Source organism: Gobius niger (genome assembly GCF_951799975.1).
Source record: "Gobius niger genome assembly, chromosome: 3".
Classification (NCBI taxonomy): domain Eukaryota; kingdom Metazoa; phylum Chordata; class Actinopteri; order Gobiiformes; family Gobiidae; genus Gobius; species Gobius niger.
The window spans coordinates 24,396,376-24,411,110 of record NC_136854.1 but is presented as its reverse complement, the minus strand read 5'-3'; positions in this window follow the sequence as shown (position 1 = coordinate 24,411,110).

Below are 14,735 nucleotides of genomic sequence, written 5' to 3'. Positions count from 1 at the left end.
TCTACCCCATGGGCGGCTGTGGCTATAATAGTAGCTTACCACCACCGAGTATGAAGTGAACACTCAGTAACATTTACTCAAGCACCTACCTTCAGGTACACAAGCACTTAGTTAGCATGGGTTACTTGGAAAGATTTCAGATGTAAAAAGTCTGAATCTGAATACTCTATATAATTAGCAGTTTGAATGATATTGAATGATATTTTGCAATAAAATATGGATACCAGAGTCTTGCAGCTGTCTTTTGTACATAACACATTTTTGCAAAAAATCTTAAATTTGATTGATCATTTCTAAATAATTGGCAGCAATGTCGAAATTGTGTCATCATCAGGTTTGTTGGGTAGGGGGGCCTTTGGTTTTTATTTTAATACAATCTGATTTGCAAATATTTGAAAAAGTTAAGTCTTGTTCATGATTGATTGATTGATTGATTGATTGATTGAAAGGCACACTACTCCGACACACTAGGGGGCGCATGCTCATTACCATTTTTATTTCTTCGACAGTCCGCCGCTGCGGTCCACCCATAGAAATATATACACCCGCCACCTTAAAAAAAAAAAAGAAGCTAACTTGTAACAGCAAAGCAGCACAGAAACGTGCATTGTTATTTTGGACTCACTCGACAAAGTGTATTACCAGGTTGAGTAGCACAGCAATAAGTAAAACCTGGGGAGGCGGTTACGGCACAATAAAACAAGACTGCCAGCGCGATAGCCGTAGCGCGTTAGCTTGGAAATGACTACAACAATAGCCAACGAGCCAGTCATGGATCCTGAACAAATAAAAAAGGAGTCTTCTGATGAATGTAAGTTAGTTTCTCCCCTCTACACATGACTCATGATTTGTTTAATCCAGTAACTATAAAATGCAGGCCACACATGTTGATAATCTATGCTTTGATATCATTCTTCCTCCCATAGGTGAAGCTGAAGAAGTCCATTCTACTGTTTCAATCGGCACAGAACCGGGGCCTTCTAATCCCACAGCAACCAAATGCTTTCCTTGCACCGTTTGTGGCAAGTTATTTGACAGACCTTCAAAACTTGCCAGGCATGAAGCTGTGCACACGAAGGAACCAAAAATACTCTTCCAGTGTTTATCTTGTGTTAAATCTTTCAGTGAACTGGGCAAGCTCAAGCAACATGAGAGTATCCACACCAGGACTAACATACACCCTTGTCCATGTTGTGCAAAAGTGTTTTACCGACCGTCCAAATTGGAGAGGCACAAGAAGACTCACCTCAACAAACCAAAGACACCTTACCAGTGTTCTTTCTGCAGTAAAACATTTGGTAAACTCAACAAACTTGTGCGACATGAACGTGTGCACACAGGAGAGAGGCCATTCACTTGTTCTGTCTGTAACAAAGGCTTCATTGAGTCGGGTAAATGCAAAAGTCACGAAAAGACACACGAGTCAAAGCCAGAAAAATGTTACAAATGTGAAGTCTGTGACTGGGCATTTGCAGAAGCAAAAGATCTGCGGCGTCATTTTAGTTGCCACACAGGAGACAAGCCTTTTGAATGTGTTGAGTGTGAAAAATGCTTTGCTCGGGCAGAAGGACTGAAGAGACACGTGAGGAGTCACACTGGCGAACGACCATTTACTTGTACAGTTTGTGAAAAAGGACTGGGAACACGTCGTGACTTACGAGACCACATGTTGACACACACAGGAGAGAAGCCACATGTGTGCTCAGTGTGTGGTAAAGGTTTTGCTCAGGCGGGAAATATGAGAATACATGAACGGACTGTCCACTCCGATAATCGTCAGTATAGTTGCAACGAATGTGGATCAACGTTTAAAGAGTTCAGGACAATGAAAATGCATCAGAGGTTACACACGGGAGAAAAACCATATGCATGCTCACCATGTGGTGTTAGTTTTTACTGGAGCCACAATTTGAGCAGGCACAATCGGTCAGATGCACATAAGAAAAAAATATCTGAGATTGGTGGTTTGTAAAGTGAATAAAAAATGTGTGGCCCTCACCCCTCCCATTTTTTATTATTTATTTTGTATTGGGTTGGGATGTGTTTGTTTATCTTCACATGTTTGTAGTTGTATGATGTGAATATCCTGTCTCTTATTTTTAGGGGCAATTCTTTATACAGTCATCATTATTATTGATCATAATAAACTGTCTGACCTGTCTAAAATAAGAAATGTAATTTTCCTGATGACCTGAATAAAGGCGTTGGTCAGCTATCAATGAATAGTGTGAAAAAACAAAATATAAACTAAAAAAAATAGGCTTTAGTTTGCACACTATGACTGGGAAGACTTACAGGCGTACAGTAAATGTCCTTAGTAAAACATATCTTATCTCACGTAAATCTCTCCACGGTCGTTGCGAACGAACAGCTGAAGGTGGCGGTAATGCACCTTCAGCGCACACAATTCCGCTGTTGAAAGTCCAGAAGAAGAACCGCGAGGTTAGAAGCATTTAGCATAGAAGTGCAAATAAAATGGAGCTGTGATTAAATATAACAAAACACGGCCTACCTCTGTACCGTTTCAGTAAACCAGCGAAACGAGTTGATCCTTTTTCCCCATCTGATCACCGAGTGCGGCTTTTAGAGCTGCAGCAGAACAGTCAGCATCTGCAGCCATGGACTTCCATAGCACAGTATGTAAACAGGAGTCTTCTGATGAATGTAAGTATGGCTTTGTCTATATCGCCATATTGTGATTATAATAAAGTTTAACATAAATGCTTTAAAACCTAATATTCGTATGCATGCCCCAAAGCCTTATAGTTTAAAGTTTATAGCTTATTTTTTATCTGAACTCTGTGTTATATGTTTTTATGTTTAATGTTGCACCTCTCACCCAGAAAAAAAATCCTTGTTTGTGAACCTGTTTACAAACAATGGGAATAAAAACTATTCTGATTCTGAACTAGGGATTCTGCCTCTGTGTGCTAAATATCACAATTAAAAAAAGAAAAAACAGAGGCCAGATTAGTGCACATTTTCGACAGTTCAGCTTTACCCAAATCTAAAAGCTTCTCGACTCCTTTGAAAGCTAAGACCTACAAAGCTGATCAGTTTTCTTGCATTGTTGACTTTTTTTGTCGTATTTTTTGTGCTATTTTGACGCTTTTTTCCCCCCAAAGAAGCTTTTAGATTTGGGCAAAGTCGAACTGGAGAAAATGTGCTTGGTTCAGGCCATGGTTAAGAGGTTAATCAAATGGACTAGCAATCACTGTAGTGTCCCATTAGCCCTGATACATTGTTTCATGAATCTTTTCTTTTTTTCCGCCTCCAATAGGGGATCCTGAAGAATTCCATTCTATTGAGGTTTCACTAGATCCTGAGCCGGAGTCCCGCAAACCCATCAAATGTCATCCTTGTACTATTTGCGGCAAGCTATTTGACAAACCATCAAGGCTGGCCAGACATGGGAGCGTGCACACAAAGAAACCAAAAATAACTATGCCATTATTCCAATGCAAAAACTGTGATAAATCTTTTAAAAAACCGGACAAGCTCCAGCGGCATGAGATTCAACACACCAGGACTAAAATACACCCTTGTCCAGTGTGTGAAAAAGTGTTTGACCGGGCTTCTAAGCTAGAAAGGCATAGTAAATCTCACTTGAGGAAACCAAAGATGCCCCATCAGTGTTCTTACTGTAGTAAAACATTTGGTAAACTTTTCAAACTTTTGCGACATGAATATACGCACACTGGTGAGAGGCCCTTCACTTGCTCTGTCTGTGGCAAAGGCTTCATTGAATTAAGTAAATGCAATGTTCATGAAAGGACGCATGAGACAGGTCTGGAAAAACGCTACAAATGTGAAATCTGTGACCGGGCTTTCACAGGAGCCAAAGAGCTCCGACGCCATTTTTACTGCCACACAGGAGAGAAGCCTTATAAATGCAGCCAGTGTGAAAAATGCTTCTCTCGGACAGATGAACTGAAAAAACACAGGATGATTCACACAGGCGAGCGACCCTACGCATGCACTATCTGCAACAAAGGATTTCGCACCTGTAGAGAGTTAAAACAGCATAGGTTGACACACTCTGGAGAAAAACCACATGTGTGTTCAGTGTGTGATAAAACCTTTTCTCAGCTGAGTAATCTGAGAACACATTTAAAGACCGTTCATTCCGAAGATCGACTGTATAGCTGCGACGAATGTGGATCAACATTCAAACAGCACAGTATAATGAAAGACCATCAAATAATACACACCGGAGAAAAGCCATATGCATGCTTCATATGTGGTGTAAGATTTTTTAGGAGCCAAGCTTTGAGGAGACACGAGAGGTCAGTTGCACATAAGAAAAAGTTGTCTGAGACTGGGAATTTGGATGGTACATGTGCACAAGACACATAAAGATCCAGCATTATAACAGAATCCTGACAGAAGCCAAAAGAGTGTCACCTTTCAGTTATTACCGGTTTGCAGTAAGACTCAGCCCAGAATTTAGATGGTTCTGTTAAGAATGAAAAAAAAAAAAAACACGAGCATGTCCTTTAAGCCTATTATACAGTATTTTCTGATCCTTAGAAACGGGGAGACATGTATGAATTTGCAGACACTTCCGTATATCAAAACTATGGTGTTTTTTTTCTGTGTGTGTCTCAATGTTCTGGGGATTTTACTATGGTGTTTTGCCACATGTTTGTGGACTGTAGAGCACCTGTGTTGGCTGAACTGTATTTTGGACAGTAAACAAGGCGTTGATGAGACGCTATGGGAATCGATCTGCTCCTGATCTCAACAACTACAAGGTGTGACAGGAAATCAAGGAGAGTAAACCGTGGAGATATCTAAGCCAGACCAGCGACTAATCCACACAACTTCTCTATTCCTACTATGTTCTGGGGACAGCTTCTTTGAATATCAAGCCAGCTATACAATTCTCAGTGAACTGTGCAAGTCTGTTGTGTTTTGGCTCAACATGAATCATCGGGACAGGGCCTGTTCGACTAGTTTTCCTGAAGCAGAGCGGAGAGGTTTATTTATATATACTGTATATCCCATATTGCTGTACATTGCCTGTGCTTTACATGTATAAACTATAACGGTCAATAAAGATTATTGAACAGAACAAAATTACCTGGTCTGTTGTATCAGAAGCGTTTGAAGCTATTTGTGCTTGCAATGCAAATTTCTGTAGCAGCTTACATCATCAGTGACATCAGCTGGAGGCAGGAAGTGATCAAGACAAATAAGATTAAACGAATATTAATAGACCCTCAAGGGGGCCGCTTGACAGGACGACAGCGATGCTCCCCTGTCTTTAAATTGAGAATTCGCAATAAGACAACAAAATGAGACTGTGACCTGATAATACTGAAAATGTAAGTGACGAAATCTCTTTGGAACATTTTTTTGGTCCAAAGTTTCACTTGAGGTGAGGAAAACTGACTTTTAATTGAGACGCGGGAAAAAGTCAAGAAGCTAGCTTTAGGTTTTTCCCGGCTCAACCAAGACGGCAAAATGGAACGAAACTGTGAAGTACAGAAGTCAGCGGTGGAGGTATCCACAGAAGAAATGGAAACCAGTGAGAATACAGCTCAGGGGGTTGTAAATGTCAACGAGAATACACCTGTTAACGCAGCTGTGAAACCTGTCCACAAAAGGAAAAAGTGCGATAGCAACGGGAATGGCACTAATAACGAGGTAATTAGCCTTGCTGATGTGATAGCGTCACTGAAGGAGCTGTCCAGAAAACAAGATGAAACTTTTCAGAAGGTTTCAGCCATTGAAGCAACAACGGAAAATACATCCAAACAAATGGCAAATCTGACAGCTACGGTGGCCCGGGTTGTGGTGGATGTTGACCGTCACGGGAAGAATATAAAGGATGCGCAGTCTGAGATTGAGAAGCTGAAGGAGGAGAACCGGCTTCTTAAAACAGCGGTGGCAGAGTGCAAGCGGTACAGTTGGAGATGGTCGCTAAAACTACATGGGCTCAAAGAAAATGAGCATGAAGATGTGAGGAAAGAAGTTATCAGCGTCCTAGGAAAAGTTGCTCCAGGTTTGCAAGTTTACCTGGAGGATGGCGTGGATATCGCTCATCGTCTTGGCCCAAAGAGATCGGATGGATCCAACAGACCAGTCATCATCCTGTTTGCTCTTCGCCGTATCCTTGATGCTGTTTGGAAGTGTGCCAAAGGTTGCAAGTTTCTCCGCGACAACAGGCTTCGTCTCACTCAAGCGCTGTCTCCCGAAGACAGACTTGCAAGAGAGAAACTCTGGCCCCTGGTGGACAAAGCCAGGAAAGAAGGGAAGAAAGCCACCCTCGTCGGCCCTTTCGCGCTGATCGATGGGATGAAGATTAACCACTGGGATGTGAAGTAATGTCTTTGGTGTACAAAACGTATGCCTTATTCCACTCTCCAGCATCCTAATGCCTTTGGCAACTCTGAAATAATATTATAGGTGCATGTTCTTTTGCCTCAACTTATTATTTCATATAATATTTCAGTACTCTGCCTATTAACATACAAGCAAATATCCTGACATAATTTTAATGCAATTGTTATTGTATTGTATTGTATTATTTGAAAGTTCATGCTTGGTCACAAAATGATACAATTTTTCTATGGTTGTCTTGCTGCATTCTCGTTCTTCGAACTAAAGCAAGCCTAAGTTCTAACTACTGTTTCAGAGAGAGCTCTTTTTGTGTGTGTGTGTTCTTTTATGGTTCAACTATCATCTTTAAATGTAACTTCATTGAATGTCAGGGGTATTCGTGATGCAACTAAAAGGAAAGCATTGTTTTTATTTCTTAAAAGAAGTGATGCTGAGTTTATACTGCTTCAAGAAACTCATTCAAATGAAGCTGATGTGAAGTTCTGGAAGAGTCAGTGGGGTAATAATATTTACTTCAGTCATGGCTCAAATCATTCTGCGGGAGTAGCCATTTTGATACATAAATTTAAAGGAGATGTCATTGAAGTATTTACAGCAGATACAGGTAGATGGATTATTATTACAATCAAACAGGATAACTTAATTTTTATTATTTGTAACATATATGGTCATAATATACATTCTCATAACAGCACACTCTTCTCCGAAATTACATCCAAACTAAATGAGTTGTTACAAAAATATGCAAACTCTCAGATCATTTTATGTGGTGATTTTAATGAATGTCCAGATGAAACAAAAGATAGATTTCCCCCAAAAACTGTTCAAGTACTTCAGAGGAATAACATGGCAAAACTATGTTTTGATTTATCACTCACTGATGCCTGGCGCTTCTTATACCCTGATAAAAATGATTTTACTTGGTCTAATAGAAGTTTATCTTTAAGATCAAGAATTGACTTGTTTTTGATTTCATCAGCTAGCCTTTATCTTCTCAAAGAGGTTTCTCATTCTTCTGCTCCTTTATCAGATCATATGCAAATTACACTTGAACTATGTGGTGAATTGCACCAGCCCAAACTAAGAGGCTATTGGAAATTCAATAATACCCTTCTGCAGGATGAGGAGTTCAATGATAAGGTTAAAAGGCTAATAAGTGAAATATTTTTAGACATTGAAAGTGGTAAGCACAAGCAAAAGTGGGAATATTTTAAATATAAGCTGAGAACAGTTGCAATACAAAGAAGTAAAAATCTTAAAAGACTAAAAAAACAAAAAGAGATGGAATTAATTGAGAGAATAAATGATCTCCTTTCCAGGAACTCTATATCTGAACTGGAACAGGTTGAATTAAAAGAAATACAAACAAATCTGGATCAGTTTTATTTAGATTTAGCAAAAGGTGCATATATTCGGTCCAGAGCTAGATGGATCGAGGAAGGGGAGACCAACTCCTCTTACTTTTTTGCCCTTGAAAAAAGAAATGGAAAACATAAATCTTTGACTGCTCTTAAGGTTAATGATACATTAACCACAGATGCAAAAGTGATCTCTAATCACGTGGCCTCATTTTATAGTAAATTGTACACTTCTGAATTTGATTCAAAAGTTTGCGTAGAGTTTATTAGTAAAATAAGACAATATTGTCCAGTAATAGGTGATAGTTTTAAAGAATTGTGTGATTCAGATTTGACACTAAATGACATTAAAGAAGCTCTGTTTTCAATGAAAAAGAGAAAAACTCCAGGAATTGATGGTCTGCCAGTTGAATTCTTTTTGCACTTTTGGGATACTCTTAAAGAACCTCTATTTTATATGTACAAACAGTGCATAGATGAAGGAGAAATGACTCCAACAATGAAACAGGGTGTTATTTCACTCATCCCAAAAGCGGATAAAGATACTTTATTGATAGAAAATTGGAGGCCCATCACTCTCTTAACAACAGACTACAAAATATTATCCCTTGTGTATGCCAATAGACTGAAAAAATATCTAAACAAAATTATAGCAGAAACCCAGTGTGGTTTTATCAAAGGTCGCCACATTAGTAATAATATTCGCTTAGTATTGGATTTATTGGATTATTCTGACCATGTGCATTCAGACGCATTTATCTTGTTTGTGGATTTCTACAAAGCTTTTGATACCATTGAACACAGATTTATTCGAGAATGTCTTCAGTTATTTCAATTTGGAAACTCTTTTACACATATGGTCGATATGTTATACAATGGTATCAATAGCTCTGTTATTGTTAATTACAACACTACTAAAAGGTTTGATATAACACGTGGTGTAAGACAAGGATGTCCGATAAGTCCTTTCATTTTTGTTTTGGTTGTTGAATTGTTATCTATAAATATTGTCAGTAGTCCGGAATTGAAGGGTATTTCGATTTTCAATAGAGAAATACGAATTTCACAACTTGCTGATGACACAGCTCTTTTTCTGAAAGATAAAAATCAGTTGCAGAATGCTATTTCATTAATTGAAGAATTCACTAAGGCCTCAGGCTTGAAACTCAATGTATCCAAATGTGAGCTGATGCCAATTCATAGTTGTGAAGATCTATTTCTAGAAAATATTCCAGTCAAACAGTCTGTTAAATATTTGGGTATTCAAATTACAAGAAACAAGGCAACTAGACAACAATTAAATTTTCATCATAGAATTGTTAAAACCAAAAGTATATTTAACCTCTGGCTTCAGAGAGATTTAACTTTGTATGGCAGAGTTCTTCTGTCCAAGGCAGAGGGTCTGTCTCGCTTTGTTTATCCTTTATTGTCATTATATGTAGATGAACGCATATCCAAGGAAATTAACACTCTTTTTTTAAACTTCATTTGGAAAAATAAACCGCATAAGCTCAAAAAGGCTGTACTCTCGAATGCAAAAGTGGAAGGAGGGCTAGAAGTTTTAGAGTTTTCCGATACTGTAAATACATTCCGAATTAACTGGTTAAAAAGATGCCTTGCAAATTCAGATTCTATCTGGTACTTTATCCCCAATTATATTTTTGAGTCAGTTGGTGGACTTTCCTTTCTTTTAACATGTAATTACGCGCCCACAAAACTTCCTGTTGCATTGGCTAATTTTCACCAGCAATGTCTGCTTGCTTGGAAATTGTGCTTTAATCATAATTTCTCTCCACATAAATATTCCTTGTGGAACAATGAACACATTACAATAAGAAATCGGTCTTTGTTTTTTCCCAAATGGTTCCAAAAAAATATTAATAAGATTGTATCACTATTGGATGAACATGGTTCTTTTTTACCTTATGAATACTTTATGGTGAAGTATGAATTCCCTATTCCATTTAGAGAATACAACTCTGTGATCAAAGCCATCCCTCCAGAGTTACTCCATCTTATAAAATGCCATTTATCCTTTTACAACATCAACAACATTGGTGATAGCTCTATTGTGCTCACCTTAAATGGCATTAATTTACTTGATAGAAAATGCAATAATCACCATATCCGTAAAATTTTTCAAAATTCAAATAAAATCACCCCTAGAGGTAAATTTTTTTGGAACCCCTTGATAGAGGAAATAGATTGGAAGAGGACCTGGCTATTGCCTTATAAATACTGTATAACAAACAAAATGAAGGAAGTTCATTTTAAGATCATTCACAAAATCTATCCTGTCAACTTAGTGGTCTCAAGGTATGCAGATGTTGATAAATTCTGTACTTTCTGTCAAACACAGGAAGAGACGCTTGAGCACTTGTTTTTCTTTTGTAAAATTGTTCAAACATTTTGGGCTGAATTGAGTAACTATATTTTCAAGAATTGTCAAAAGAGTCATTGTTTTACATTAAAAGATATTATTTGCTATTTTGAAGACAACACAACCACGAAATCATTTCAATATGTAGTTAATTTTTTCATTCTGTTTGGTAAATTTTTTATTCACAAACAAAAGTTTTTGAAGTCACGATTGTATCTCTCCCTGTTTTTAAGTGATGTAAAAAAATGTATGAACTCAATGTTGTATGTAATGAATAAGAAAAGCTCACGACTCCAAGACTGTTACAAAGACCTCTTCAATGAAATCCCCTGAAGTGAACTAAATGAACTTTCTGTTTTTCATTTATTTTCTTATTATATTGTAATTATTTGTGTTTTGTTGTTTTGACATGAGCTCTCTTTTTCAATTTTCAGATGTCTCGTCTTTGACGATTGTTGTAAATTGACTTTAATAATAAAATAAATAAATAAATAAAAATAAAAAAAAATAAAAAAAACTTTCAAAAAAGGAAAAAAAACAAAAACAAAAAAAAAACAAATAAGATTAAACTAAAACTAGCAATTATAAGAGTAAAACTACAACTAAAAAATGCGGTCCTGTTGTGGCTTAAGGTGCAAGAACAAGAGCAAAGAATTTGAGACGATAAAATAAGGTTTATCTGATATTTCCAACAACAGTTGTTTATCGTTACTATGACAACAGCTAAAATGGGAAATAGGAATCTAGCTTCTTGCCTCCAGCTAAGCCCAGAAAGTTTACAAACAATTAAAGGGTCAATTCCTCGCTTTCATAACGCTTCTGCGCTCTCGCATTCAGTTGTAGTTGTTAGTGTTTGTGTTGGTGTTTGTTTGTGTTTTTTTTACTCGGATGGAGTAATTCGTCCGGTAGGTGGCGGTAATGCACTCTTTCAGCTTGCGATCCGACGTTAAACACCAAAGAAAGAGAAGGCACACTGGGCAGCGGCAGGGGGCAGTGAAAAAAGAGGTTTTTGATAACGTTAATGAAGTAGTAGAAGAAGAAGAAGAGCTGGTGGTGTAGCTTTGGGCTTTGAGCAAACGTGTACGGCATGTTAGGTGTTAATTACCATTACTGAGAGCGTATTTATCACCAAACGAAACTCGGCATCGTGTTTAGTATAACTTGGTGGTGAGGAGCAGGAGTGGGACAATAAGACTGCTTGTGCGTTCGCTTGGAAGGTACTACAGCCAGCTAACCATGGGCCCTGACGCAATAAAACAAGAGTCAGCTGATGAATGTAAGTCAGTTTTTTCTCCTAGCAAAGACTCAAAATAACAATACCGATAGTTGAGTTGCAAGAGTAGTTTTTACCTTGATTTTCTGCATTGTACATTGCTTGCCTTTGTTGCTTGACTATATGACTATAACAATGTTTTTCTCCCCCAACAGATGATGCTCAAGAAGTTCATTCTGCTGATGCTTCATCTGAGCCAGGGCCTTCTAAGCCCATATCAACCAAATGGCACTCTTGCACTGTCTGTGGCAAGTTATTCGACAGACCTTCAAAGCTGGCCAGACATGGAGCTGTGCACACGAAGAAGCCAAAAATACTCTTCCAATGCCAATATTGTGATAAATCTTTCAAAGAGCAGGACATGCTCAAACGACATGAGATCAGACACACCAGGACTAACATACATCCCTGTCCAGACTGCGCAAAAGTTTTTTACAGGCCTTCAAAACTGGAAAGGCACAGGAAAATTCACCTTAAGAAACCAAAGGCACCTCATCAGTGTTCTTTCTGCAGTAAGACATTTGGTAAACTCCACAAACTTGTGAGACATGAACATGTGCACACTGGGGAGAGGCCATTCACTTGCTCCATCTGTGGCAAAGGCTTCACTGAGTCCGGCAAATGCAAAAATCATGAAAGGACACATGAAAGAAAGCCAGAAAAACGTTACAAATGTGAAGTATGTGACTGGGCTTTTGTAGAAGCCAAAGATCTGCGTCGTCATTTTCGTTCCCACACAGGCGAGAAGCCTTATGAATGCATTGAGTGCGAAAAGTGTTTTTCTCGGGCAGATTTACTTAAAACACATTTGAGAGTCCACACAGGTGACCGTACGCATTCATTATCTGTTAAAAAAGGTTTCAACTCCCATGTACCGCTAGAGCAGACCCACATGGTGACACAGGAAGAGACAGCCACCCATGTGTCCTGAATGCACATTATTCGCTCAAGTACGTCTCAGTTGTCTGTCCATTTAAGTGATGAGCACAGTCTGTGACAGGAAGTGTGGGACCAGGTCCATATGCCAAAATATCGATCAATAAACTATTTTTTTATGCTGATGATGCGTATTATCTCTTGTACAGTTTTTAATGTTTTTCTGTTTGTTTTTTTAAGCTAAAAGCAATGCCCTCTCTCTGAGTGTGCGACATCGCCCCCCTTTTAATCTAGAATCTTAAAAAGGCTACTGTTTCAAAAGTGTTTCTCCTGGCAAGTAAGAACACTTATAAGATTGGTGAATAAACAATATTTTCAGGCCAGTTTAATCAGTGTTTAATCTTTGTGTAGTGTTGATGGTACCTGGAAAGCTAATTTATTAAAAAAGGTACTACACTGTGAAACGTTTCAGGACCAGTTGCATTCCAGCCCGGAAGGGGGCAGTGAAACATGCTTTTTGTTATGAAGCCAAAGTAAACAGAAGAAGGCCAACATTCAGTCAGTGTTGGAGGTATTAACATCTACAGTGCTGACTAGTAATAGTAAGCGTGTTTAATGTCCACTTAACGCAGAGTTGAGCACTGTATACTTTGCAAACCGAGTGCGACATGAGCACAACGATTATTGATTGCTAACGCGTTAGCTCGTTAGCTTGGCAACACTCTCTGTAGCCAGTCATGGGTCCTCCTGACACAAGTCACACAACAAAACAAGGGTCTTCTGATGAATGTAAGTCACACAGCATTTTATTAACTTAACTACTCTAAAACAACTAACATTGTTAGGGATTATTTAGTGTGGGGATGTGCAGATATTCCATCATGGCAATGATTTCATGTAACAGCTTCCTTGAGAAAAAATAATGTTAAACTTCTGCCAATATTTGTGTATCTTATTATTGTTATAAATTATTTTTCCTTTTTTAAATTATATTTTTTTCTTGGGTATTCTATGGGACTATCTTGATTTTTACATGTTATTTTATGTTTTATTTGATTTCCTATTGGGTCAATTCCAAAATATAAGTCAGATTTATGGTTAAATTCTCACTCAGTAATATTTTCATCAAGTATTATTATTATTATTATTGTTATTATTTTTGCTTGAGTAATGCTACTTTTTAGTGTACTTGAGTAAATTCTGTATTTAGTAGTAGTAATTAATAAGTAACTCTATATAAGGGTGACTATATGATTGTATGTGATTATATTTTGGCTTCTCTACCTTCCAGTGATCGACTATGCATAATTTGTATGTGGTAATAACCAAGATGTTTTACTATTTTTACTCCCATAGCTGACAATGAAGATGTTCATTCTATTGAGGTTTCAATAGACACTGATCCGGGACCTTCTAAGCCCATATCAACCAAATGTCATCCTTGCACTGTTTGTGGCAAGTTATTTGACCGACCGTCAAGGCTCGCCCGACATGAACCTGTGCACATGAAGAAACCAAAAACACTCTTGCAATGCCAATATTGTGATAAATCTTTCAAAGAGCAGGATAAACTCAAACAACATGAGATCAGACACACCAGGACTAACGTACACCCTTGTCCAGACTGCACAAAGGTGTTTTACAGGCCTTCAAAGTTGGAGAGACACAGGAAAAGTCACCTTAAGAAACCAAAGACACCTCATCAGTGTTCTTTCTGCAGCAAGACATTTCGTAAACTCCACCAACTTGTGCGGCACGAACGCGTGCACACCGGAGAGAGGCCGTTCACCTGCGCCGTCTGTGGCAAAGGTTTCATTGAACTAAGTGGGTGCAAAAATCATGAAAGGACGCATCAGCAGAATCCCGAAAAACCTCACAAATGCGCACTCTGTGACATGGCATTCACTGAAGCTAAAGAGCTGCGTCGCCATTTTCGTTCCCACACAGGGGAGAAACCTTATGAATGCAACGAGTGTGGAAAATGTTTCTCTCGAGCAGAAGGACTCAAAAGACACACATTGAGTCACACAGGCGAGCGACCGTTCACATGTACAATCTGTGAAAAAGGATTTTACTCTCGTCGTGATTTAAACGTTCACAAGTTGATCCACTCTGGAGAGAAGCCTCACATCTGTCCTGTGTGTGGGAAATGTTTTTCACAGCTGGGTAATATGAGAGAGCATGAACAGAATGTGCACATTCAGACTCCCAAATACAGCTGTAGCAAGTGTGAGGAGGTGTTCACACGATATAAGACGTTCAGAAGGCACCAGCTCAGACATTCAGCTGATGGAGAATTTCTCTGTATCCTTTGTAAATGCAGGTTTGGTGAAAGTGATTCTCTAAGAAAACACATGAGGGCGCTTCACCGAGGACAATTACCAATAGAGTCGTCTGAGGTCTTGCTGTCCCCTGAAGGATCCTCTAACATTCTATGTCAATGAAGTTTCATACAAGTTTTCTGCATTTGGCTTTTGTCTGACAGTCAGAAAGTGAGTTTGCC